General features: G+C 50.4%; 1 protein-coding gene across 2 annotated transcripts in view; it reads left to right on the top strand.

Annotated features, from left to right (window-relative positions):
- LOC142590434 (uncharacterized) overlaps positions 1 to 25,221 on the top strand; it is a 393,201-nt gene that overhangs the window by 313,624 nt on the left and 54,356 nt on the right. Inside the window, exon 3 of one of the 2 annotated variants that reach the window (XR_012830115.1) lies at positions 17,668 to 18,046. The exons of the other annotated variant lie outside the window; for it this stretch is intronic. The gene's annotated coding sequence lies outside the window, so the exon portion shown is untranslated. Of the gene's footprint in view, positions 1 to 17,667; positions 18,047 to 25,221 lie in introns of those variants that run through there. 2 annotated transcript variants of the gene reach the window in all.

Raw genomic sequence — 25,221 nt, 5'->3', positions numbered from 1 at the left:
CAAGGCAAGCAGACATGACGCCAGACCTAGCATGGTCCTCGAGACCCAGAACCTGCCAATGGAAACTTCTAGAGGACTCTCTTGGCAGTGATCATCTTCCAATTGCCATCACAGTGAGAACAAATGGTCCCTCGTGCCACCCATCGTCATACAAACGGGATTGTACGATTGCGCACCGGGACAAATATCGGATGCTGCTAGAAGAAAACGGTCCAGTTAACAATCTTGACTTTTAACGCAAGCTATCACGCGTGGCAAGCGCACAGCAACTAAAACACTTCGGATTTCTCCGGACCAACCTAATTCGGATGGGCACCTCCTGCATCTGTGGAACCACAGGCCCAGACTTTGTCTTCTTGTCGAGCGAAGGGGCACCCCCGGACACTACGAACTATGCTCTTTACAAGAGGAAATCGAGAAGTATACAGGAGCTAGCTTCCGAGCATTGGAAGCAGGTGTGCGAGCAACTCAACGGATCGACTAATTCAAGCAGGCCGTGGGCTATGTTGAGATCTCTTCTTGGGCAACGTAAAACGTCAGACGCCGTAGCCCGTGTTGCCTTGAAAGAAGGCATCACCAATGCCGAACTCGCAGAGAAAGCGGCAGATATATTTTTCCCCAGTCAAATAGTACCATAAATAGAACCTATGCGAGGGACGATGACCAAGACGGACACGATGATCTAAACCAGCCCTTCACGGCCCGCGAGTTCGAAGACTCCATACGCAAAATTAACAAGCGTGGCACACCAGGGGTTGATTGAATCGTTGCAGCACAATCGAAGGTTGCAAAATTACTCTTCTGGCGGAGTTTAACCGTATATGGAAAGAAGGAACTCTCCCACTAGAATGGCGCCACTTTATTGTCAAGCCTATTCCGAAAGCGAACAAACCACCGAACTGCCTGGGAAACTTAAGAGCAGTTTCGCTTATGTCATGTCTGTGCAAACTTTTGGAGAGCATAGTGAACGCAAGGTTAATATCGTGGTTGGAGGTAAATTGTCTTCTGCTTCACACTCCATACGAATTCCGGCCTGGTCTTTCTACTCGAGATATTATGCTCCGCCTAAAAGAGGACGTGCTCTATGTCTCGTCCTCGTGTCCTCGCATAGTTGTGGGGGTGGACATCAGGAAAGCTTGTGATAGCCTTCCCCATGCCTTTATCGTGCAGGCGATACAAGAAATGGGTATCAAAGACAACATGCACAACTTTATTGCTGCGTTCCTGCAAGACAGAATGTTTCAAGTTTAAGTACGCAGCGACCTCAGCTCCTATCATCATAACGGGGTTGGAGTCCCACAGGGAGCCGTAATCTCTCCAACATTATTCAACATCGTCTTAGCAGCTCTTCCTGTAAAACTAGAGACAATCACAAGCATTGAGCACGCTATCTACGCAGATGATGTGAGACTGTGGACTACGCGACGTTCCCTAAGAGAACAAGAGGAGGCCCTGCAGACGGCGTGGAATACTATCGAGAGCTTCACGAGGGAGGTAGGGTTTACGCTAGCACCGGAGAAGACCGAGTTTGTCGCTATCTACGGTGGGAAAAGGTCAAAGTCGAAGGACGAGGAGAAAGCCAGCGCCCATCTCTCGATCGGACAGACACCCATTCTCAGGAAGCGGGTCATCCGCTTACTCGGAATGTTTTTAGACGACCAGTGTATATATCCATAACGTGATACAATCAAACAGTAAAGGTCACCAAGGAGGTCACTCAAATCCTCCGAAGGATTTCCGAGCTTGCAAGGGGCATTAAAGAAAAAGAAATGAGACACTTTGTGCAGGCTTTCCTGCATTCTCGCATCCTGTCTGGCGCCCCTTTTCACCCCATCACTCGAACACAGCTACATACTCTGGAACGCCTCAACAACGAGGCAAGGAGAGTAATGACAGGATTGTCAAAGTACACGCCACTCCCTGCACTCAAGAGCTGCAGCGCTTTCGGTGACATTGCTGATCTTATTTCAATGCACGAGCATACTCATGTGACACGCCTCAAGTCCACAAACGCAGGAAGGGCCACATTGGTTAAAATTGGGCATGGCATTAACCTTCCGGCGCTTTCACGGGTATGACCCCCTTGGAAGAAAGTACCGATTGTGGATCCTAAGCCACTGCCGAAGAACATGGGACAAGATCAATTGGCAAGAAGACAGGCCCACGCCAAACGCCACAAGAAATATACGCACCAACTACGTGAGGGGGGCAACGACAATTCTGGCACTTGCCATATAGTCTATGTGGATGCTTTTATCGGAGGATCAGAGGAGGAGCCAATCTTCACTATGGCGTGGACAAATATGAAAGCAACCAAGCGGGGCAGTAAACTCCACCTCACAAGACATGTCGTTCACAGCTCTACGGCAGAACTGTATGCCATCCTAGATTTTGCCAAGCATGCTGAACACACTGCCAACAAATTTCCAAGAGAGGCTAAGCACCACTACAGAGTGTTTACGGACTCTCAAAATGCCTTTAGAGCTTGCCAGGGCAGTCGTACAACCACTGCTGTGCTCCACAACTCCGCCTCCACGTTCGTCGTCTGCGTGACTAATAGCGTCCTCGATCACCTGCACCAGTGCGCACTTTCATCCTCGATCTACCGCACCGGTGCGCACCGACCATCCTCGATCACCGGAAGCGCACCCTGATGGAGCGGTTTTCCGTTGCCCCGTCTCGCACCGAGAAAATCGGCGGTGCGCCGGGGTGCAATCCCAGCAAGCACTGCGGGACGCGAGACGCGCGCGCGCACAGCCGACTGCAGAACCGCAGACGCCAGACGCTCTGGCCCGATAGCTTGCTGCAGTTGCAACGGAGTTGGCGGAGTTAGCTAGTGAAGATGTCGGCAATGAGAAAGGAAGCGCTAGTAGTTGCCGCAATCGATGAGCTTTCTTCAAGTTTGTCTGACAGCGAAGACGACGTACATGCTGATCGACCTCGTCCCAAAACAATGTGGTGAAGAGCGACCGAAAGTGGACAGGTTCGTTGAACGGGTAGTCAGGAACGGGTCGTCAGGATTAATTATAATATCCATTGGTGTTTGCTTGCAACCAGGTATGTCGGAGCACGCCGTTTGACAAGGTTCGAGCGATTGCCGCGGATGCTCAGCACCTGCAAACAATAAAATGTGCGCGCGCACGTGTTCGCGCACGTTTTGCGCGCCAGGGGTTAAGTGGCGTTGTATGCAAGCACCCTGCACAGGGTGCAGTTTTGTCCTCGATGTTGACCCTCCGCAGTGCGCCACCACCGCGGTGCAAAGCGCACCTTTCTGGTTTCGGGGCAATCCCGGGGCAAGGTGATCGAGGACGCTATAAGGTCATGATTTTCAGTTACACTGGATCCCGGAGCCCACGCGTATACCAGGAAATGAACGGACTCATCGACTAGCGCACGCCACGTTACTATCCGCACTGTCAAACCGCCCGAACAATCACTGAACAACGTACCTGAACACGCGGAAATACACAGTCAGTGGTACAATCCCATGGAAGCAATAGCTGAAGCCAAGCACTATTGGCACGCGCGAGGAAAGCAGAGACGAGGCGTGGGGCTTGGAGTCTCGGTGCCAACTGATCTTTATTCTTTGTGCGCCGGCCCTCTCTCGGCGGCCGGCTGGCTACGGTCGACTGCGGTCGGCTCTGTTCCGCGCTGGCAGCATCGCGGCTTATCCGCGGCATTTTTGTGTTCACTACAGCACTCCCCCCCTAGTGAGAACACGAACGGAATCAACACGACAAAACACTCGTGTGATTAGAGGTTAAGGCGATTTGGCGCATTTAGACGTCTGCCACTGCGCGTGTGGTAGGTGCGAGTATCAGGCGTGGCTGCGTTTTCCGCCCTGGTGGAAACCGCTGCCCTGGGACGAGGCACTTTTGTATGGGTTCCAGGCGACGGGGTGGAGGTGGGTGTCATGGACTGCGTTTCCATGTACGCAGGTTTAAGTCTGTCCAACGAGACAACTTCCCGCCGCCCCCGCATTTCGATAGTGAACGTCTTCCGCCCACGACGGAGAACCTTGAACGGCCCATCGTACGGTGCTTGTAGTGGTCGTCGTACAGCGTCTTTCCGCAGAAAGACGTGACTACGTGACTCAAGCTCGTTGGTGCTCTCTGTGGGCTGTCGCGGAGGTGTAGCTCGAAGCTTGTTCATGATGTCACGGAGGCGACATGCGTAGTCGCTGGCGGAAATGCGAGCTTGCTGTTGGCCAGATGCAAAGAAATCACCGCGCAGACGTAGCGTCGTGCCGTAGACAAGTTCCGCAGCGCTGCAGCCGATATCTGCCTTGCACGCTGTGCGTATGCCCAAGAGCACGATAGGCAATGCTTCCACCCAAGAGTCATGTTCACTTGCCATAAGTGCTGCTTTCAGCTGCCGGTGAAACCTCTCGACCATTCCATTGATCATCGGGTGGTAGGCCGTAGTCCTGATGCGTGAGGCGCCGATGAGTTTGGTCAGACTGGCGAACAACGCAGACTCAAATTGGCTTCCTCTGTCCGTTGTAATGGAGGAAGGTGCACCAAAACGACATAGCCAGTGGATGACAAAAGCGCAAGCAACAGTTTCGGCTGTCATGTCGGGAATCGGGATAGCTTCTGCCCACCGCGTGAAACGGTCGACCAAAGTGAGCAAGTACGTTTGGCCCTGGCAAGGTGTCAATGGTCCGACTATGTCCATGTGGATGTGGTCGAATCGAGCATCTGGCCCTGGAAATGTCTCGAACGGTGTCACCGTGTGACGCTGAACCTTGGACCATTGACACCTAAGACACTCGCGAGTCCACTGTCAGGAATCGCGGTTGATGCCAGGCCATATGAAACGTGCCGTGAGCAGCTTCATCGTCGCGTTGAGCGGCCGCCACTTTTGCGAGGTCTGTTCCCGTGTGAGTGATGGCATTTACTGGGCTGCGCGACAGAGCATCGGCGACGACGTTGTCTACTCCTTTTATGTGGCGAATGTCCGTGGTGAATTCCGATATGTAGGACATCTGCCGCAGTTCACGGGCTGTGTGCGTGCCGCCATCAGATTTGAGGGAGCGTAAGGCGTAGGTGAGAGGCTTGTGATCAGTCATTACAAAGAATTCCGTCCCTTCTAAGTAATGAGGAAAGTGCTGGATTGCTGCGTAGACGGCCAACAGCTCGCGTCCGAAAGTGCTGTAACGCTGCTCGGTGGCTGTCAATTTCCGAGAAAAGAAAGCGATCGGTTGCCATACTCCTTTGTTGAGTTGTTGAAGGACAGCACCCACAGCTGCGTCCGAGGCGTCGACCATGACGCACTGTGGGACTCCCGGTTGCGGGTAGGCGAGAAGTGTGGCGTCGGCGAGGTGTCTCTTGATCTCTTGAAAAGCCGCTTCGGCGTCGTCCGTCCACAGCAGCTCCCTAGCAGCACCTTCGTGTGTCGACAGCAGGAGGTGGAGAGGGTGTAGAACGGCCGCGCACCGAGGTACGAAACGTCGGTAATAATTTACAAGGCCAAGGAACTCGCGAAGCTGGCGCTTAGTGGTGGGTCGTGTAAACTTCTCGACAGCTTTAACCTTGTCTGGATGAGGTTGAATGCCAGAGCTTGAGACAGCATGGCCAAGAAAAGTCAGCTTCTCGGCACCCAGCTCGCACTTGTCCGTGTTCACCAGGATGCCATGCTCCGCCAGGCGCTGAAACACGGATCGCAGATGCGCCTCATGCTCGTCCGGTGAAGTGCTTGCGATGAGTAGGTCGTCGAGGTATGCATGGCAGAAGTCGAGGCCATGCAAAACGCCGTTGATAAAACGCTGGAATGTCTGTCCGGAGTTTCGCAGGCCGAACGGCATGCGTAGGAACTCGAACAGGCCGAAGGTCGTGGTTATCGCCGTCTTCGATACATCCTCTGGAGCCACGGGGATCTGATGGTACGCCGGCACGAGGTCGACCTTGGAGAAAATCGCCGCACCATGTAGACTGGACGTGACATCATGAATGTGAGGTACCGGATAGCGGTCGGGCACGGTTGCTTGATTGAGGGCTCGATAGTCGCCGCAGGGTCGCCAGTCTCCTGGTGTAGACTTCGGCACCATGTGCAGTGGAGACGCCCACGGACTAGCGGACGGGCGGAACCACAGCTCGAGTGTGGTCGACCACAGCTCGACCACAGCTCGAGCATGTGGTCGAATTCCTGTCGAGCTGCTTGCAGCTTTTGCGGGGACAGGCGACGTGGGCGCGCGTAAACTGGTGGGCCTGTGGTGACAATGTGGTGGCATACATTGTGTTTGACGGCCGCGCTGGCCTGTGGTGGCCGCGTCAGTTCGGGGAAATCGCCGAGGATGCCGGTGAATCGTGTAGCGCCAGGCGGTGCTACGAACGTGGGGCTGAGGGGTGGATGCCTGGATGGCTTCCCGCGCACTTCTGCTTGTGACATGGGGTCCTGTAAACGCCGGTTGCGGACATCGACAAGCAGCCCGAAGTTGCGCAGAAAGTCCGCTCCCAGGATGGCAAATTTTACGTCAGCCACGACGAAAATCCACCGAAACGTCCTCTTGAGGCCCAGATCCAGCGAGAGGGAGCGTTGCCCGTACGTCGGTATCGTCGTATTGTTGACAGCTTGCAACGGTGCTGCGCACGGTCGTTTGCGGTCGGCTGGCGACGCCGGCACGACACTAACTTCCGCCCCTGTGTCGACTAGGAAACGAGCACCTCTTTCCCGATCGGTCAGGAAGAAAACCGATGGGCGACTGTCCGGCGGGGCGAGGGCACTGGTCACCCTCAGTGCTGGCCCGGGGCGTTTGCCGAATTTTCACAGGGCGACACACAGTTCCGTGCAGCGTTGTCGAATTCGCGGTGGTACCAGCACACCCTACGTTGTTGTGGTTGTGATGCGGTACGCTGTCGTGGTCGCTGGTTTCCGCTCGAGTGCAGCGCTGCGACGGTGTCTGCGAGGCGAGAAATTTCCTCTCGCATCTCTTGCAAGGAATTGGCGGATGGTGCGTCTGCGTGCACCGACGCGACTGTGGGCACGGCGACAGCCATGAGTTAGGCGGCGAGCTCGGCCATCTTGGCAAGGTCTGTCTCGCCCGACGCCGTGAGGCCTATCCGTACACTTGTGGGAAGCCTTTGCAGGAACAGTTCCCGCACTAAACGACCGTCGCTTGCTCTCGCGTCGCCGGCCAGTTGCATGTGGCGTAGCAACTGGCTGGGTCGGCGGTCGCCAAGTTCGGCCTCCCGCAGTAGCTGTTGGAGACGCTCGGGCTCTGTCGGTGTGACACGGCGAATCAATGTCTCTTTTAGCGTCTGGTAGGCGTTCTCTGCGGGTGGCGTTAGCAGTAGGTCCCGCACCTCGCTGGCCGTCGCAGGCGGGAGGTTGCCCACCACGTGGTGGTATTTGGTGCTGTCAGCAGTGATGCGGCGTGCAGCGAACTGCGACTCAACTTGCACGAACCAAAGTTCCGGGTCGCCAGTCCAAAACGGAGGTAGGTTGACATCAAGTACGGCTACCGTGGGGCTGTCGGCGTCGCCTGGCTGGTTCATGGCGATCACGTCCGGGTCACCAATTATTGGCACGCGCGAGGAAAGCAGAGACGAGGCGTGGGGCTTGAGTCTCGGTGCCAACTGATCTTTATTCTTTGTGCGCCGGCCCTCATGGGCCCTCTCTCGGCGGCCGGCTGGCTACGGTCGACTGCAGTCGGCTCTGTTCCGCGCTGGCAGCACCGCGGCTTATCCGCGGCATTTTTGTGTTCACTACAGCACCACCGGCGCAGCTATCCCTTCCCTAAGTCCAATCCCATGGACATTCCTCCCCTTCCCAGGCTGTTACTCTTCGGCAGCAGGTTCTGCTCCGGCAGGTACAGACTGCCACCCTTCTTACTCCCTTTCTCGTGCAGCGTTTTCGCAGAACGGAAGACCCTCGTGGCCTGGAATGTTCGCGTGCGGGTAGCTGCAGCCCCTGCAACACGAGGGCAGACCTCGAACACTTAATCTGGGACTGCCTACTCTATTCTGGCCCCAGGCAAAGGGCCCTTGCTTCGCTCCCAACGGAATGGCGACCAACCTCCCTACAGACCTGGGCTCTACCGAGTCACTGCAGTGCTGCGACCGGCAACAAGCTCTGGCGGTCGCTGTATGAATTCCTGGATGATCCTGAGGATGATCACAAGGACCAGGCTTCTTCATCTCGAGCGTACCAGCGAAAGCATCAGACCGCATGATGTAGATGATTAACCATTTGAGGGTCAATGACATAAATATACGGCGCCGCGAATGATCTCCAAAATGGTCGATGCCATATATTTGTGGTGCCGTCTGTATACTTAAAAAGCGCACCAATTTTCTTACTTTTTGTTTTCTGTCATGTGCTGCCATTATGTGGAAATACAGGGAATTTTTTTCGCGCGCCTCCCTCTCTTGCTTTTCGCTGCATGGTTTGTTTTAGCGCTAGTTTGTTCCTGCGCGTGTACATACTACCGCTCGATCGCGCATTGGCGCGCGCGCAGGCAGGCGGCGGCTTGCGTTTTGTTCCGCGAGCGGTCTCGGTCTCTTGCGCTTGCAAAACTGATGGCTATTTCTTTACTAATCGTTCAAAAGGCGACCGCTTGTTTCTCGCTCGTTTAGTGCTCACAGAGGTGCGCATAGGAAGGATGCTACCGTGCCTGCGCTTCCGTTGCTTTTTTCTTGTTTCTTTTATTTTTTTTTTTTTTTGAGGCTTGCGAAATCTAATTGCCTCCGGTAAGCGATAAGATGAAGATTAGCGGAAGTTTGTCAGATGTTTTGTTTTTTTGACGGGCACACAACCACACAGTTTTCTTGAGTGCGCGCACCTACGCAGTTCGATTACGCTATGGACGTACATATTAGTGTAGGAGCAGGAACATTTGAGTCTTGCGAAATATTCTCGTGTGCGCATTTACAAAGCCTTGAACTATAACAATGCATAAAATTTTCAATTCTTATAGGTTTAATTCTGTTTTTATTGTTGTTATTCATGAATGAAGAGTGCTTATATACCAACGCAAAATATTTTTTATCACTTTAGGGTCGCCTTAGAAAAAATTACGGTTAGTTTTTTTTAAATAACTACCTAAGAAGAATTGGAATCTGCAATTTAAAAAAATCGACCCTGGGCGGTCGCATCTGGCGAAAAAAATCGACCCTCAAAGGGTTACGTCCCCCGTTGTTTCCCTTACTTTCTCATTCCCGCTACTTCCCAAGCCAATTCACCGCAGCCCTTAAGGGCAAAAAATGTCAATAAATACGTGTAAACAACAACCAGGGGCATAGTATATGCATAAAACATGAGAGCATGACTAGTAGAAGCTGGATACGCTTCTCAGGCAGCTAGACTTTCCTGGCTATACAAAGACCATTTGCACTCCCTGAAGAGTCCTTTGTATGCAAGTGATTTCCTCATTTGTTCCTAGTGATCCGTTAGCGCTTTTAGTAAACAATGCTGCATAATGTGCGATGTAAGTACAGGAACTTGCCAATGGAATGAACACCAGGATGTGTACATTGTTCTACCCATATTTTGACAATTGCTTTGCATTCTTCAAAAACAGTTTGAAACATATTCTACATTTGTTTCAATTCTCGCACTATTCAAATTGTATTCGATTCAGTATGCAAAAATTTCTTTATAGGGCGACAATGTGCCTTCATGTAATAAATAAACACATTTGAGGCTTTCTTCTTTTTGTTCTGCAAGTTGCGCTCCTAAGGATTACTTCCACATCCATTCGGCCATTTTGGTGGCACGTATGCTTTCAGACTGGCACGTTACATCCACGTGAAGAGGCACCTGCACCAACATGTGGCAATTTCAGTGCCGGTTCTTCTTTCAAAGCTTGGTTACTTGTAACTTGTGAACTCAGATATGTAGCAATTGTCTGTCAACACCCTTATGCGATGTAGGTGTCAATGTATTAAGCCAAATCTCAATTGGGAATATGCATGTGTGCGTGGTATGCTACATAACATTCTGTTACACAAGTGTTACTGTATGCTCGGACATGTTAGCTCCAGAGGTAATTCATAGCATGTTCCAGTATAATGTGAAAAGCTGTTTCATTATGTTTTAAGAAAGCAATGAAAGAATTTGAAAACACTGATACGACGCGACACATGACACTGACAACGCCTCAATACCAAAGTCAAGTATCGTGCCAGTTATGTTGATACACACTTTGGAAATAAATATGTTGTAATACAAATTAACAAGTTCTTTAGTTATATTACAATATAGCCGAGGCTATGCAGGTGCGCTGAAGGTTGCGGAGACATTTTTGATAATCAGTTTAGAGCACATATTTCAGTGGCCACAGCCATGTGATATTCCTTGATGTAACGGCTCAACAACGAAGCATCTGTTTACGCACTATGCATACAAAAGACCGCAGCGTACAGTAAAATACTCATTAGTGAGAAATCTTTAATGTTACACGGCTCGCTAGGACATGTTCTCCAAGTAAATCGTCGCCTAATTAAGCATCCTTCTGCGTGAAAAGTGGTTCACACTTTTTTTACACAAGTGGTTATCTTCTCATTCTGCCATGAGTGATCATTTTGCCTACAAGTGCGGCGAAACAAAATGTCATTACCAAATATTATTTAATGTATATACCATTTTTGTCATGTGCAGGCTCTCATCACAGTAAGCGGCACATTGAAGCCTTCATAGATCGCTTCAGATTCCGTTGGAATTTACGCTAGCATAGTGGTCTTTCTTTGACAGAACTGTGCACACTTACACAAGGTAGGGGTTCTCAGACCTTTTGGCTTTGGCGATGCTCCACGAGCTTTTACATAGTGCTGCAGAACCCCTCCCTTCCTTTTCCCAGTGATCTGCTTACACACAGCCTTAACATAAGGGCTCATTTAGGCTTATGGAGAATGGAATGGCGATAAGACGTGACATTGCTGCACATTCAATGCTGTGAGCACAGAGAAGCTCTCATGTTTTGGGAGGATTGGGTTGGGTGGGGTGGGGGGTGGCCTTTCAATCTACTTTAGCGTTGCTGCTGCGTCTGGGTTTGGCCTCTGTTATGTGCATTTCGATGTGTTGTCGTTAGTCTTGAGGGCTATTTCTGTTGTTGAGGTACGCACGATGATGTACGGACAATTCTTTTCCGCTCTCCGTAATGCACTGTGCGGGCCAGCCATCTGGCTGCCATGCTACGCACAGAGCCCCATTAACGGCATGTTCATGCAAATGGAGGTGTAACATGCACACAAGCCAATGGTATCTTTTGCGAAGAAATTTGACAAAGCATTCGCATTGTAGAACAGTGTTCGGTGTATCAATCGCAGTGCTAAGCATAAGTTCCCGCGTCGCCTGGAATGTAGCACTGCCCCTCGCCCACACCGGAGTGCTTATCTGTTACTCTCTGTGGTTGCCACCCGGTGTAACATCAGTATGAATCTACATATACGCATGCAGGCTTGTTTCACTAAGATACTGCAACAGACTTAAAGAATGTGCTGTTCATAAGCCATTCTTCATAGCCTTTTCAATGCACACCTTTAAGTACACTTTTGGGAGTTGTCTTTGTCCGAGAGACCCACGGCACGTCTAAAGTAGGTGGCGGGCATCAGCTGCAGATGCACGAGCGGTGCACTGTGGACACTGGACAATGTTTACGTAGCGCTGACCCCAGGCGGAAGTGATTGCTGGATGGCTTCACTCTTTCCGTACCATGTGGAAACTAGGTGCTTTTGCAGGTTACGCCAGATATCTTTATCTGAAGCTACTACTCCACTCAATATTTTATCTAATACATAAACAAAAAGCAGAAATAATGCACTTTTCACGCATGAAAGCTTTATTAGCGAGATCCAGGGAAAACAAGGGGAAGGCGGGAGATGGACATTCAAGACGATGAGGAAAACAAGAACGAGGTGAAGACGGGAGCCAACGTTTCGACAAGTGGACATGTCTTTTCGCCTTGAAAATTACAATTATGAACGAGATGTATGTGATAAAAGAGGTATAAATTGCCAAAATGAAGATTGCGGGATACAATTCAACAATGTTTGTGACGAAATGCTTATGTCTACTAAGAAAGAAAATGTAACAACTTATGAGACATGCAAATATATTGCCGTCTAATAGGCACTGTATATCCCAAAAAATCAATTTTTCATTCAGCAGGTTTCAGCAGCAGGCTGCGGCCTCCGATATTCCGGGCTGGCTTGTGTCTTCCTTGCTCTCAATGTCCAACGAAGAGGCAGCATCCTCCAGGGTGTCTAGCAAGTTGATATTTACGAATTCCTTGAGTTTTCCAGGTTTTCCCTGAGTGCCCTTGCAATATTCCCTGAGTGGCACAACTTTGTTTTATGTCAAGGCTTGCTCCCTACATCATGCCACCCAATGGTGTCCCTCTTTAGTAACCATGTTAAAAAATGAAAAAGAAAACAACTTAATCCAGTTTGAATAGTACGGGTTAGTGTTTATTTTATTCAAAAAGAAAACAGAAGGGAGGGGGTTTTGTAAAATCTACAGCGAATAAAAGAACTTCGAAAGTAATAGTAAAACCCATTACAAATTGAGTCGAACATTCTCAAATACGAATAAGAAAGAGATGCATACAGAATATTTTCGAATATGCGCTATGTCTGTGAACTTATAGCAATCTAATTGGTTTGAGGCCCGAACATTATCACAAGTGAGATTCTCTCGCAACAGCTGGTAAGTCAACTTGATCTGTCCTGACATTCTCTCAGCCCGCGCACAACGCCTCAGTGTTGCGTTTCACTGTTCTAAATAGTTTTTTTGCTTGGATGAGGGACACCTGCTTCAGCCAACACTTTGCTTTTAGAGTGCGAGCTCCTTCAAAAAAAGCGGTGGCATGCTTCCTTTTCCGTTCATTTCTCCTTCGGTTCTCCTTGTCCTCCTTCGGCTTCACATTCGCCACGCGGTCTATTTGAAGCATCCTGTTGGACAGCTGTACAGTCAGCGTCCGATTTTCCGGACTCCTTATGGGCTGCGAAAGTGTCCGAAAAAATGAATGCACGTCTTTTACAGCCCTTAAGGGCTAAAATCGCCACAGGCACGTCCGAAAAATCTCTGAAGGCCTGCCAGTACACTTATTAGGCATATCGGCACTCGTACTGAGATGGGAGATGGTGGGTGCACGCGTGCACAATCAAGGAATACATACTGTGTCCAGTGACAGTTGCCCCTTACCACACTTGTTATGCTTCACAGCGTAACAGTGCTGTAATGAGGGAAAGCTGACTTTCGGGAACCGGCATTATGCAACGCGCCGTGCTTTCCGAACTTCGAAGCCAATCGCGATTACCACAAAGGCGGTGTCGGTGCCATTGCTAACAGCGGCGAATTCTTCCAATGAAAAACGCGGCACAGAACGGCAAGAAGCTTAATATTGAACCTCGAAGCAGCTAGGCCTAGCATTGCCGCGGTGGTGGCTACGGCTGCCAGCGGATCTGCGTGCGAGTGTGCCGGTTCAAGGCGGCGAGGTTATCAAATTGGCGGTTGTGGCTTTTATTAATGCCGTTTCGGACCTGCGGTCACGGCAGAAAGTCGGGAAAATCGGACGGCGAAGGCTTCTTGTGTTCGAAATTTCAGACGTTCTTATACATTGATCCTATGGGGTACGTAGTGTTGCCGCGAAGCCGTCCGTCCAGAGAGTCACTTGTTTACTGTACTCTGGTAACTCCTCCAGCCAACGACGCGGCGTCAAAGACCATTCGTTACTATTCCTCTCTGTTACTCGAGCCAGCATTACTGCGACTTTCGTTCCCTTTCCATAAAATTACAGTTCATTTTCCCTAATAGAAGCACAAATGCCCTGAGTTTTTCCAGACTACTCAATATCCCTGAGAATTCCCGGTTTTCCCGGTTGGTAGACACCCTGATCCTCAGACTCGCTGCTGCTCGATCCAGCGATAAAATCAGCTGCAAACGCAGCAGAATTACGAGATCTGCGATCTTTCGTAGTGCGAGCGCCTGTCTCCGAGGCAGCTATTTTTGCTGTGTACTTTGACGGTTGCGAAACTTCGGGGTGCATTAAAAGATATAGCACTTTGTGGAAAAAAAGCAAACTGCTTAGAAAACAAAAATATAGTTTTCTTCGCGTCCCATGGCCCAGAGTGTCCGTGAGTGGCGCGGAAGGCCGACTTAACGAACTATGGAAAGAAGAATGATGGGTGTAACGTTAAGGGATAAGAAAAGAGCAGATTGGGTGAGGGAACAAACGCGAGTTAATGACAGCTTAGTTGAAATCAAGAAAAAGAAATGAACATGGGCAGGACATGTAATGAGGAGGGAAGATAACCGATGGTCATTATGGGTTACGGACTGAATTCCAAGGGAAGGGAAGCGTAGCAGGGGGCGGCAGAAAGTTAGGTGGGCGGATGAGATTAAGAAGTTTGCAGGGACGACATGGCCACAATCAGTACATGACCGGGGTTGTTGGAGGAGTATGGGAGAGGCCTTTGCCCTGCAGTGGGCGTAACCAGGCTGATGATGATGATACCATGAGCACCAACAAACAATGTCCTCTTTATGACAAAAGCTCCTAAAACGTTCATAATTAAATAACGTCGAAGAAATTAAAGTTCATGAATGCAATCTGCAAAATGTGCCTTCAAAAACACTCCTGCATGTTATGACTCGTTATGAACTCCAGTAAAACCATAACTGATCCACTTGCGCAGCTTGGATGTGACCTTCCAAGCAGTATGAATGAGAAGAAAGGGGGTTAACTGAGGGGCCTGGTTCTTAGTAATCATATGATGAGAAGCCAACAAACAGACACCAAGGAAAACATAGGGTAAATTACTTGTACTTATTAATTGAAATAAAGAAATTATAAATTAATGGCAATGAAAGTGGATGAAAAAACAACTTGCCACAGGTGCAGGATGATCCCACGTCTTTGCTTTATGCATGCGATTCTCTAACCATTTGAGCTACTGCGGCATGCTTTCCCCATCCACTTTCTTGCGTATTTATGTGTTACTACGTGAACTAACCTTGGGGGTGGTAGCCAGCGTCACCACTCTCAAGCCTTGTCGGCGGATGTTCTGAACTTTATGCAACACTAACCCTGTTTGCTTTACTATTCTACATGTGTTGTGACATAAACTTTCCGTTTGTAATTGGGGATCTAACGTGAGCCGAAAATGCTAACAACCTAATATTTTGTGTTATTCCTTACGCATCTTAAGCATTGATCGTACAACCAAGCTAAATACAGCACAAATAAAAAGAACAAAACAATTTGCAACCTGTCTGTCTGATTTCATATTTCAGACGAGCTCGAGAGGGTCGTGCATTTCGCGGCTTTTGCAAAGCGCTGTCTTGGAAGAAGGCAAAAGCCTCTAATTTGCCTGACGCACCTCGTAGCTACAACTTTAGGACAGCAGCCTCCAAGTACTGAGAGAAGATTACATTTACAGACCCACACACGCATTGTTCCCTTAGGTGCTAGGCAGCTGCCTTTCTTTGTCCCTGTGAGTGACCGGCTCTAGAAGCAGCCTACAGGACGCTTCGCTTTGTTCCTCTGCTTACAACAAGACATCTGCAGTGCGGTTAGGTGACGGTTACTACGCCCGAATCTTCGTGAAGCTCTCCTTCTTGCGATGTGCATCATGCCGATCTCCGCAAATGCCTAAGCTTGGGATTTATCGTCCTTCGCCTTTTTCACAGTCTCCGGCTGGATCCTGACTGTCGTGCATTTGTGTCTGTTGCCTTGTCGCGTCACATGTTTGGTTCCATACTCCTTACCCCGTCTGCCTTTCTCATCTTGGGTCTATCCCTTTGCTTCACCATCTGCTCTGACGTATGCAAACAGCCATAAGCAACTTTTCCTGGCAGGCTGGCCGAACTTGCTGCCTCCGTACACACTTGGCCTAATGGGCCCTCCGTTTCTTGTGCGGAAAAACCGCCGCTGTCTACTGCCTTCCCCTCGCTTCCGGCTACCAGCAAGTTTGACTCATCACTGCGCTCAACTATCTCAGGAATCATTCCACGGTTCTCTGACTGTTGCGCAATAGGGAATACGCCTATCAGTCTCCGAGTTTCCTTCCATGTTTTTGCCCTGAAGGATCCCATATTGGAGAATGGTTCTCCTCGTTCCGTCAGCGTTTGCTCCGACCTATTTGATTATCAATAGGTTACTTTCTCTGGCAGGCTGGCCAATATTGCCGCCTCCATACACACCTGGCTGTTCAGTGAAAGCTGTCCCATATATGGCTGCAGGTTCTTGTCGGAGTCCTGAGCTATGACAAATACCACCCGCTTCTCAGCTCCTGGCTATGTGGTCTTTTCCTCCGCAGTTGTAATACACAACGATCTTCCGCGCCTCCAACGTGTGTACACCATCAGCGGGAGCATCTTCGTTTCTTCTGCTACTTTAGGTGCGTCACCCTCTTTCTCTTGATGTGTGCTGGGGGAATTTGAAGTCTCCGGTTTAAAATGCCTACAGAAATACTTGTTACCCTTTGGCTTCCGGGAACCATATCCTGCTTTGTCACTTGTCACGGCTTACTCCGGAAACGTCGGAGCGTGTGGTAATGTTGGGCGAGTTCTGCTGCTCTCTCTTTTTGCCCTTCGAAGTCGGTTTGAAATGCTAGACAGAAGGGTCTAAAGAAATCCTTCTTAGCCCTATCGTAGTCTCGCACTTTGTCCTCAGACAAGCAGTTCATGAAACAGCGATACTGAACAGGATTAGTGCTGGTAATCTCTTGGTCCACAAGTCCCGGCTGACACCCTCTTTCTCAGTAAAACTCCATTTGGGCCTAGTTGGTGCATAATTCTGAACTTAAACTTACAGCGCAAACACCCAAGACGGACCACAACAGGAATATACGACACTCTTTCAAAACCGGCGAAGAAATTAACTATATCCTCCTCTACCATGAAAGTGTGGAGCTGGATTCACGCTATTTGCCATCTAAGTATCTGACTTTTCTGCTCAAGCTCTTCCATTCCTAGAACATGCCATTGTGCTGCCTCCTGCACACGCCTCTGGTGTGTTTCTGCTTCAAGTTTGCATCTTTTTGCCTCTTCATGCTCGCGCTTCTCTGCTTCACACTTGTGCCTTTCGGCCTCTTCATGCTCGCACCTCTCTGCTTCACTCTTGTGCCTTTCGGCCTCTTCATGCTGACGCCTCACACGCCTCTTCTTCTTCACATTTGTACCTCTTTCGCCTCTCTCCTGCTTCACGCTTGCACCTCTTGCACTCCTCTGCCATTTGCTTTCTTTCAACAATGGTTTCCCAAGCCTCTTCAGCTTCCTGGACTGTCACATCTTCTGCGTTCATGACGTCGAGAACTGCTTCTTGTGTTGTTGCGGAGCTGGCGAGAATGCCCAACTCTTTGCAAATTAGAAGGAGGTCCTGCGCTTTGAATTTCTCCATGGCGAATTTGTTGCCTTCAAAATTCACCCTTCCTTAAAACTGAAATTCGATATTTAAGGAAGGTGAATTCCCAAAACAGTGCCTACCGGAAAACACAAACATACTCTCCTAGCATCTGCTTCTTTGTAGTAGTGAAAGCTTTGGTGACATGAAGAGCAAACATCAGGCCATAGCTAGCCCATCCTTATCACTATTAGGAGACTGCAGAATTTCTTGTTCTTCGTGCTCTCTTTTTTACAAAATAATTTTCCTTGCCTCACCAGCCTCCTCCCAACTCCTCTCCTCATTCTGCAAAAGCTCCAATTGCTACCTTTTGCCTTTCGCAGGGCCAACCGAAATGCTCATCTGCTCATGACTTTCAAGGAGTTCTTGGATTTGCAACTTCTCCATGCTCACAAAGCACCCTGTGTTTCTTCCCCACTAGCAATCAGCCCACGAGGCACTATATTCTTGGTGTATGTAATAAAATAACTAACAACACCAAACACTATTATGGATTGCCTGCGCTATGAGTCTCGCGAAAAGAGAAGCAAACATGTAGCACTCACCACACCAATGTAGTCAATGCCGATTGATCTCATAAGCTGCCTGCCTGTATTGTAAGGTCGGTTCCAGTATGGTGCCGTGCCAGGTGCCGAGAGAAAGAAGGGTTCCGAGCGACAGTTACGGGAACAATAAAAGGTTTTATATTCAGAAGTATATGGTTGAGTTTTATACACAGGGCTCTTAACTTTCAGAGCACACTACATGCTAGAGTGTGTATGTCCGAGCTTCTTCCTTCTCGCATCCGTTCCAGTCCACCTTTTATGCTGTTTAGCTTCCTTGAGTGAACAATGAGGTGGGATCAGCACCTCTGATTGCCGCATGTCTGCTGGTGAATCATCCTTTGTTCTGACCGATCGTCGGGCACAACAGCAGCAAGTTGCTGATTGTAAGGGTTGCCGAACAAGTTCTGCAGCTTTTGTTTAAGTGTATCTCAACTGGTGAGCTCGTCTGCATCTGTCCTAAGCCATACTTGAGCTGTGCAATCCACCCAGGTAAAATACTATGTTGGCAAGCATGACAGTTGAGTCACACTGGTTATTGGTGCTGACGCGTTGGTACAGGCTGATCCAGTCATCGACGTCTTCCCCATCTTTCTCCGAGAATATGCCAGGATCACGTGGAGTGGAGCGTGCGATGTGGCTCGTTGGAGTAGCAGCAGGTGTCAGAGACGGTTGTGTCGAGCTGTCATCTCCGGGAGCCATGACGGAAGGCTCGATGTACCATCCACTGCGAGCCCCATGACGAGGACAGGGCATGTCTACCTCCACCAAATATGTTACATGGGAAGTCACAGACAAGAAGCTACATACAAATTTATTTACAAAATGAATACGCTGCACTTTGCCAAAAGACAACAGCCCATACTAGTAGTCTCTAGTTATTGTCGTCATCTTCACAGTGCTGGCCTCTTCTTTATCGTAACTATTGGTCCGTAACAATATTGCTACGGGGTAGTATTTCCAATGACGAAGAGCCGAGCGGGAAGAAGACGAAGACGACGACTGGAAGCTAGCGCGGACTGTTGCCTCCTGGTCAACTGCGGCGTATCGCCTTGTAAATATACTTGTAAATAGCTTTTCGTCGGTGTCTTCCTACGTAACATATTTGGTGGAGGTGGACGTTCCCTGTACCTCGTCACGGAGCTTCGCAGTGGACGGTACGTCGAGCCTTCCTTCATGGCTCCCGGCGACGACAACCCGACTCCGCCGGCTCTGACACCTGCTGCCACTTCGACGACCTACATCACCCTCTCCGCTCCCCGTGATCCTGGCGTATTCTCGGCAAAAGATGGGGAAGACGTCGAGGACTGGATCAGCCTGTACGAACACGTCAGCCGCAGTAACCGGTGGGACCCCACTATCATGCTCGCCAACGTCGTCTTTTACCTCGGTGGCACACCTCGAGTTTGGTATCGGACGCACGAAGATGAGCTGACCAGTTGGGATTCGCTTAAGCAAAAGCTTCGAGACTTGTTCGGCAACCCCTACGGTCACCAACTTGTCGCGCAGAAGGCGCTTTCCGGTCGTGTGCAGACGTCAACGGAGCCACGTCACGTACATTCAGGACGTCTTGGCTCTATGCCGCAAAGTTGACGCACACATGGCTGAGTCCGACAAGGTCTCCCACATCCTCAAAGGCATTGCCGATGACGCCTTCAACTTGCTCGTATTTAACAACGTCGCGACGGTGGATGCAGTTATAAAAGAGTGCCGCCGCCTGGAATTCGCTAAAAGCCGACGTATCGACCAACAGTTCGCCCGTCTGCCCAACACCCCAGCGACATCTTCTTGTGCCGACGCTCCTCGTCCCAACAACACTGGCGATGTTACCAGGATTGTCCGGCGTGAGATCGAGGCCGCCTATCCGGCTGCGTTCGACTCCAGCCCCTCCAACGCACCTGCAGTCACTGTTTCCCTGATCCAGGCTGTTGTCCGCCAGGAGTTCGCCAACATGGGTATTCACACCATCTGCTCGGTCCATCGCCCTAATGCCCTCCCGGCTTCTTCGATTCCACCCCGTCCCGCACCTTCTTACCCACCACGTTTCCGCAACCCCTCTGAATGGCGCACTGCAGACGACAAGCCAATTTGTTTTCACTGCCATCGAATTGGGCACATTTCTCGGCACTGTCGCAGTCGCTGGAGTTCCCTGAACCAGTCTACATATTGCTACGGCATGAGCCGGGCGAGAAGAAGAGGAAGAAGAAGTGAGCTGGTGCAGCCTCAGGACGCCATCTTGACTTTACCATCCATCTCGTCCCTTGAATAAAGCCGGTTTAACATTAACCGTAACAGTTTTGTGGTGGAGGTGCGGGGTACTTCGACCAAGACGACGGAGCTGCTGCAGCAAGTGCCACGCCGGAGCCGACGCCTCGCTCGACTGCCTCCAACACCGCTTGAGATCCCGATGTCCCACAGCAGCGACGAACAGCCTTCTCTGGCAGCTCCAGTGCGAACAACCGGCGCCTGGATGCATCAGATGGAGCCCCGCCCTTTCTCTGGAAAATTCGGCGAAGACGTGGAGGAATGGCTCACCCACTACAAGCGTGTGAGCAAGTACAACGGCTGGAACTCCACGACTCAGCTCGACAATGTGGTTCTGTTCCTCACAGACACGGCGCTAGTGTGGTTCGAGAACCATGAAGATACGTTCACAACGTGGGACAGCTTCGTTACTCACCTCACAGAGTGCTTTGGCGATTCCACCACGAAACGGAAGCGGGCGGAGCAGACATTGCTTCAGCGCGCTCAAGTCCCAGGTGAGACCTGTACTACGTACATAGAGGCGATCCTGAAGCTTTGCAAGACTGTCAATCCTCGAATGTCCGAAGAGGACAAGGTTGGACACCTTCTCAAAGGCATAGCCGAGGATGTTTACAATTATTTAATCGGAAAGGAGAGTCTCGCCTCGGTCGCCGACCTCATCAAGCATTGCCGCACATTTGAGGCCTTGAAGCTGCGCCGTATCACGCCAAAGTTTGGCAGGCTAGCAAATGTCACAACGGTGGCAAGCGTTGACGAAAACGACAACTACAGCTTTCAATTTGACCTTGCGGCAACTATAAGGCAAATTGTCCGCGAAGAACTTGAACGACACACCAAAGGGGCGGATGTCGAACAGCTTGGTTGCGCTTCCAACCAACCTCAAGAACATGCATCTGCTGTGTCAGCATTGTCTGTCATGCCAGGCGTTGCAGACTGTCGAGGTGATCAGCTGCGACAGCACCGACGTACCTTTCCCGACGACATGACGCACGATCAACGAACTCGTCGAGCTACCACCACGAATCGGAATTCGGAAGATCGCGTTTATTATTCGCAGCGTCCCAGGGTTGACTCCGAGGCATACAACGTCGGTCGCGCATCTCCTGTATGTTACAGCTGTGGCGCCTCAGGACACATTGCTCGTTTTTGTCGCCGGCGCCGACAGACAACAACATATGGCCCACCACCAACTTGGCCTAATTTTGGACGTGATAGTTATGACGACCGTTGGCCGATAGACCCTGCAAACACCACAGGCGCGCCACCTCGGAATACCTTCCGTCAGTATAGTAGAAGGAGTGGCTCGCCAGCTTCTGACCGCAGCCTGACGCCCCCAACCAGTCGCCAACGCCGTTCACCGTCACCACGGCGACGTGCTACGTCTCCACCGCCGTCGGGAAACTAGCCGGCGCGGCCGATGGAGGTAAGGTCGCCGGACAGTCTGTGTATCTGCGAAATACTCCTCTGCCTATTATGATGGTGAAGAACAAAGTGCGTGTGTTAATTGATAGTATACCTGCAACAGCATTAGTGGATACTGGTGCTACCGTTTCCGTCATGAGTGTGACTTTCAAAGAGAGGCTGGGTAGGAAAGTTATGTTCCCGTGGAATGATGGTGTGACGTTTCGTGGTGTCAGCGGAGAGTGCCTAGTTCCCCTTGGTATTTGTGTTGCAAGTGTTTTATTCGGAGGAGAAGATCTTAAAACAGAATTTCTCGTACTACCGCGATGCACTCATGATGTGATTCTCGGGATTGACTTTCTTCAGGATTGTGGTGCATCCGTTAACTGTGGCACAGGCGAAATTACTTTGAATAGCGCGCTTCTCGCCACCCTTGCCGACACATCCTTACCAGTGAAAAACTATTGTGTTGTTTCGAACGATTTGCTGCTACCGCCTTGGTCGCTGTCACGTATCCCAGTCAATTTCGCTGCTGCCGACCTTTCATCGTTTGACGCGCAAGTCCAGCCACTTACGTCGAGCTGCGCAAAGAAAGATGTACTTGTACCACGCTCTGTCGTGAGAGTAGTGAATGGCGCCTCCAATTTATGGGCTTTCAATTGTTCTTGCGTCCCTGCCGTTCTCCCGCGTGATATGAAGCTTGCTGAATTTGACGAGATTACTTACAGCTCCATTACAGTTCTAAGCGAGGAGGAGCAGTCTCATAGTAGCGATCCCCAAAGAAGCATTTCTGAAGAGCAGATCCTACGAATGATCAACAAGGCACTGCCCTCACATGAGCGCCGCGCTCTCGCACAAGTTTTGTGGGCACATCTTTCTGTGTTCGATTTCACACAAGGCGACAAGCAGGCTTCACTCCCGCGTTCTCGTGCTCGCCACAGAATTGACACCGGATCTGCGCACCCCATTCGGCAAAAGCCTTACCGCGTTTCTTCAGCAGAGAGGACAGTTATTGCTGAACAGGTGAAAGACATGCTGCGTAAAAGTGTTGTCCAAGAGTCTTCTAGTCCGTGGGCAGCACCAGTAATCTTAGTAAAGAAGAAGGATGGATCGTGGCGGTTTTGCGTTGATTACAGGAAACTGAATGCGGTCACCAAAAAGGATGTGTATCCGCTTCCTAGAATTGATGATGTCATCGACTGTCTACATTCCGCTGCCTACTTTTCATCACTGGATTTGCGATCGGGGTATTGGCAGATACCCATGCACCCAGACGATAAGGAGAAAACGGCCTTCGTGACACCAGACGGTCTTTATGAATTTAACGTTATGCCGTTCGGCCTTTGTAACGCGCCAGCAACATTCGAAAGATTCATGGATACTATCCTCCGAGGACTTAAATGGGAAATTTGTTTGTGCTACCTCGATGATGTGGTTATTTTTGGCAGCACATTGAGTGAACATAACAGCCGTCTCAATCTTGTTCTGGATTGTGTCAAACAAGCCGGCTTGATCCTAAATTCCAAGAAATGTCGTTTTGGAGAAACCGAGACGTTAGTACTTGGGCATCTGGTCGACAAAAACGGTGTGAGGCCAGATCCACGGAAGATTGAGGCAGTCAGCTCCTTCGAAGCACCGAAGTCAGTGCGGGAGTTGAGGAGTTTCTTGGGCCTGTGCTCGTATTTTCGGCGCTTCGTCCCAAGATTCGCCGACGTGGTGTACCCCCTAACATGTCTTCTCCAAAAAGCCGTCCCTTTCAACTGGACATCGGCTTGCGACGACGCGTTCCGTCAGCTAAAATTTCTACTAACATCAGGGCCCATATTGCGTCACTTCGATGCATGCGCACCTACGGAAGTGCACGCTGATGCCAGTGGCATCGGCATCGGCGCCGTACTTGTGCAACGTCATCAAGGAGCTGAACACGTTGTGGCTTATGCTAGTCGCTCTTTGACTAAGGCGGAACGCAATTACACTGTGACCGAGCAAGAATGCTTGGCAGCTGTTTTCGCTGTCCACAAATTTCGACCTTATATCTACGGACGCCCGTTCACTATCATTACTGACCACCACGCGTTGTGCTGGTTGGTGAATCTCCGTGACCCGAGTGGACGACTGGCACGTTGGGCTCTTCGACTGCAGGAGTACGACTTCGTTATTTCCTACAAGTCCGGGCGTCGCCACGCAGATGCGGACTGTCTCTCCCGCCTTCCTCTGACGACGACGGAGTGTGACGAAGACAATTTTGATGACTGTTTTGCTCCCATTTCTTCTACATTCCCAGACTCGATGACTTTCAAAGCAGCGCAGGAAAATGATATTGGTTTGGAACCTCTATTTGTGGCCGCATCGCGTCCTGGAGCCACCGGTCGATTTTGTGTCCGTGACGGCCTGCTTTACAAGACCAATTATTCGGTTAAAGGCGCACGTCTCCTTCTGGTGGTGCCGCAGAGTCTACGAACGGACATACTGAGAGCCATGCACAACGATGTGACCTCTGGCCATCTAGGATTCATAAGAACTTTGAACCGGACACAGGAGCGTTTTTACTGGCCCAGAATGCGGGACACGGTCAAGCACTACGTCGCCAGTTGCGAACAATGTCAACGCTACAAGCGCCCTACGACCGCTCCGCCAGGTCTTCTCCAACCTCTGCCGCCGCCTCGCCTGCCATTTGAACAAGTGGGTATCGATCTTCTGGGCCCATTTCCCCGATCATCTAACGACAACCGATGGGTGATCGTATGTGTCGACCATCTGACCCGTTACGCGGAAACGGCGGCCGTGCCATCTTCAACAGCTGCGTCCGTTGCAACGTTTTTGCTTCGATTCATTATTCTTCGACATGGTCCCCCCCGTGTGATCATTAGCGATCGCGGTCGTCAGTTCGTTGCGGACGCCGTAGAAGAACTGCTTCGTCTCTGCAGTTCGCAATTCCGTCATTCAACGCCTTATCACCCTCAGACAAATGGGCTTGTAGAACGTACGAACAGAACTCTAACTAACATGCTGGCCATGTACGTATCTTCCGATCACAAGGACTGGGATGACGTACTCCCCTTCATCACCTATGCGTATAATACTGCAAAGCATGAGACGACCGATTACAGTCCTTTTTATCTCCTTTACGCACGTTCACCGCTAAGCTGCATTGACACTATACTACCGTTTGACTTTCACAGCGAGTACTCTGTTGCCAAGACGCTTTGTCTTGCCGAAGAAGCCCGGCGTATCGCTCGTCTTCGTACTGTGGCATCGCAAGACCGATCGAAAGAGCGCTATGACAGCCGACACCAGTCTGTCTCGTACGCCAAAGGAGACTTTGTGTGGTTGTGGACTCCTCAACGTAAACGTGGCTTATGCGAAAAGTTTTTACCTCAGTACACGGGCCCATTCGTCATCGTAGATCGCTTGAGTGACTTGACGTACGTAGTGGCACGCTTGACGTCGACTGGTCGTCGGTCTAGCCGGACCCAGTTAGTACATGTTGCCCGTCTTAAGCGGTTTCACCCTACGCTTTCCGAGTGATTTGGACTTGCCCAGCGGGCTTCGTCTGGCAACCGGGGATTGCTACGGCATGAGCCGGGCGAGAAGAAGAGGAAGAAGAAGTGAGCTGGTGCAGCCTCAGGACGCCATCTTGACTTTACCATCCATCTCGTCCCTTGAATA

This window comes from Dermacentor variabilis, chromosome 8 (genome assembly GCF_050947875.1).
Source record: "Dermacentor variabilis isolate Ectoservices chromosome 8, ASM5094787v1, whole genome shotgun sequence".
Classification (NCBI taxonomy): Eukaryota; Metazoa; Arthropoda; class Arachnida; order Ixodida; family Ixodidae; genus Dermacentor; species Dermacentor variabilis.
Note: the sequence above shows the minus strand (reverse complement) of the source record. Positions and strands in the feature narration are given on the sequence as shown.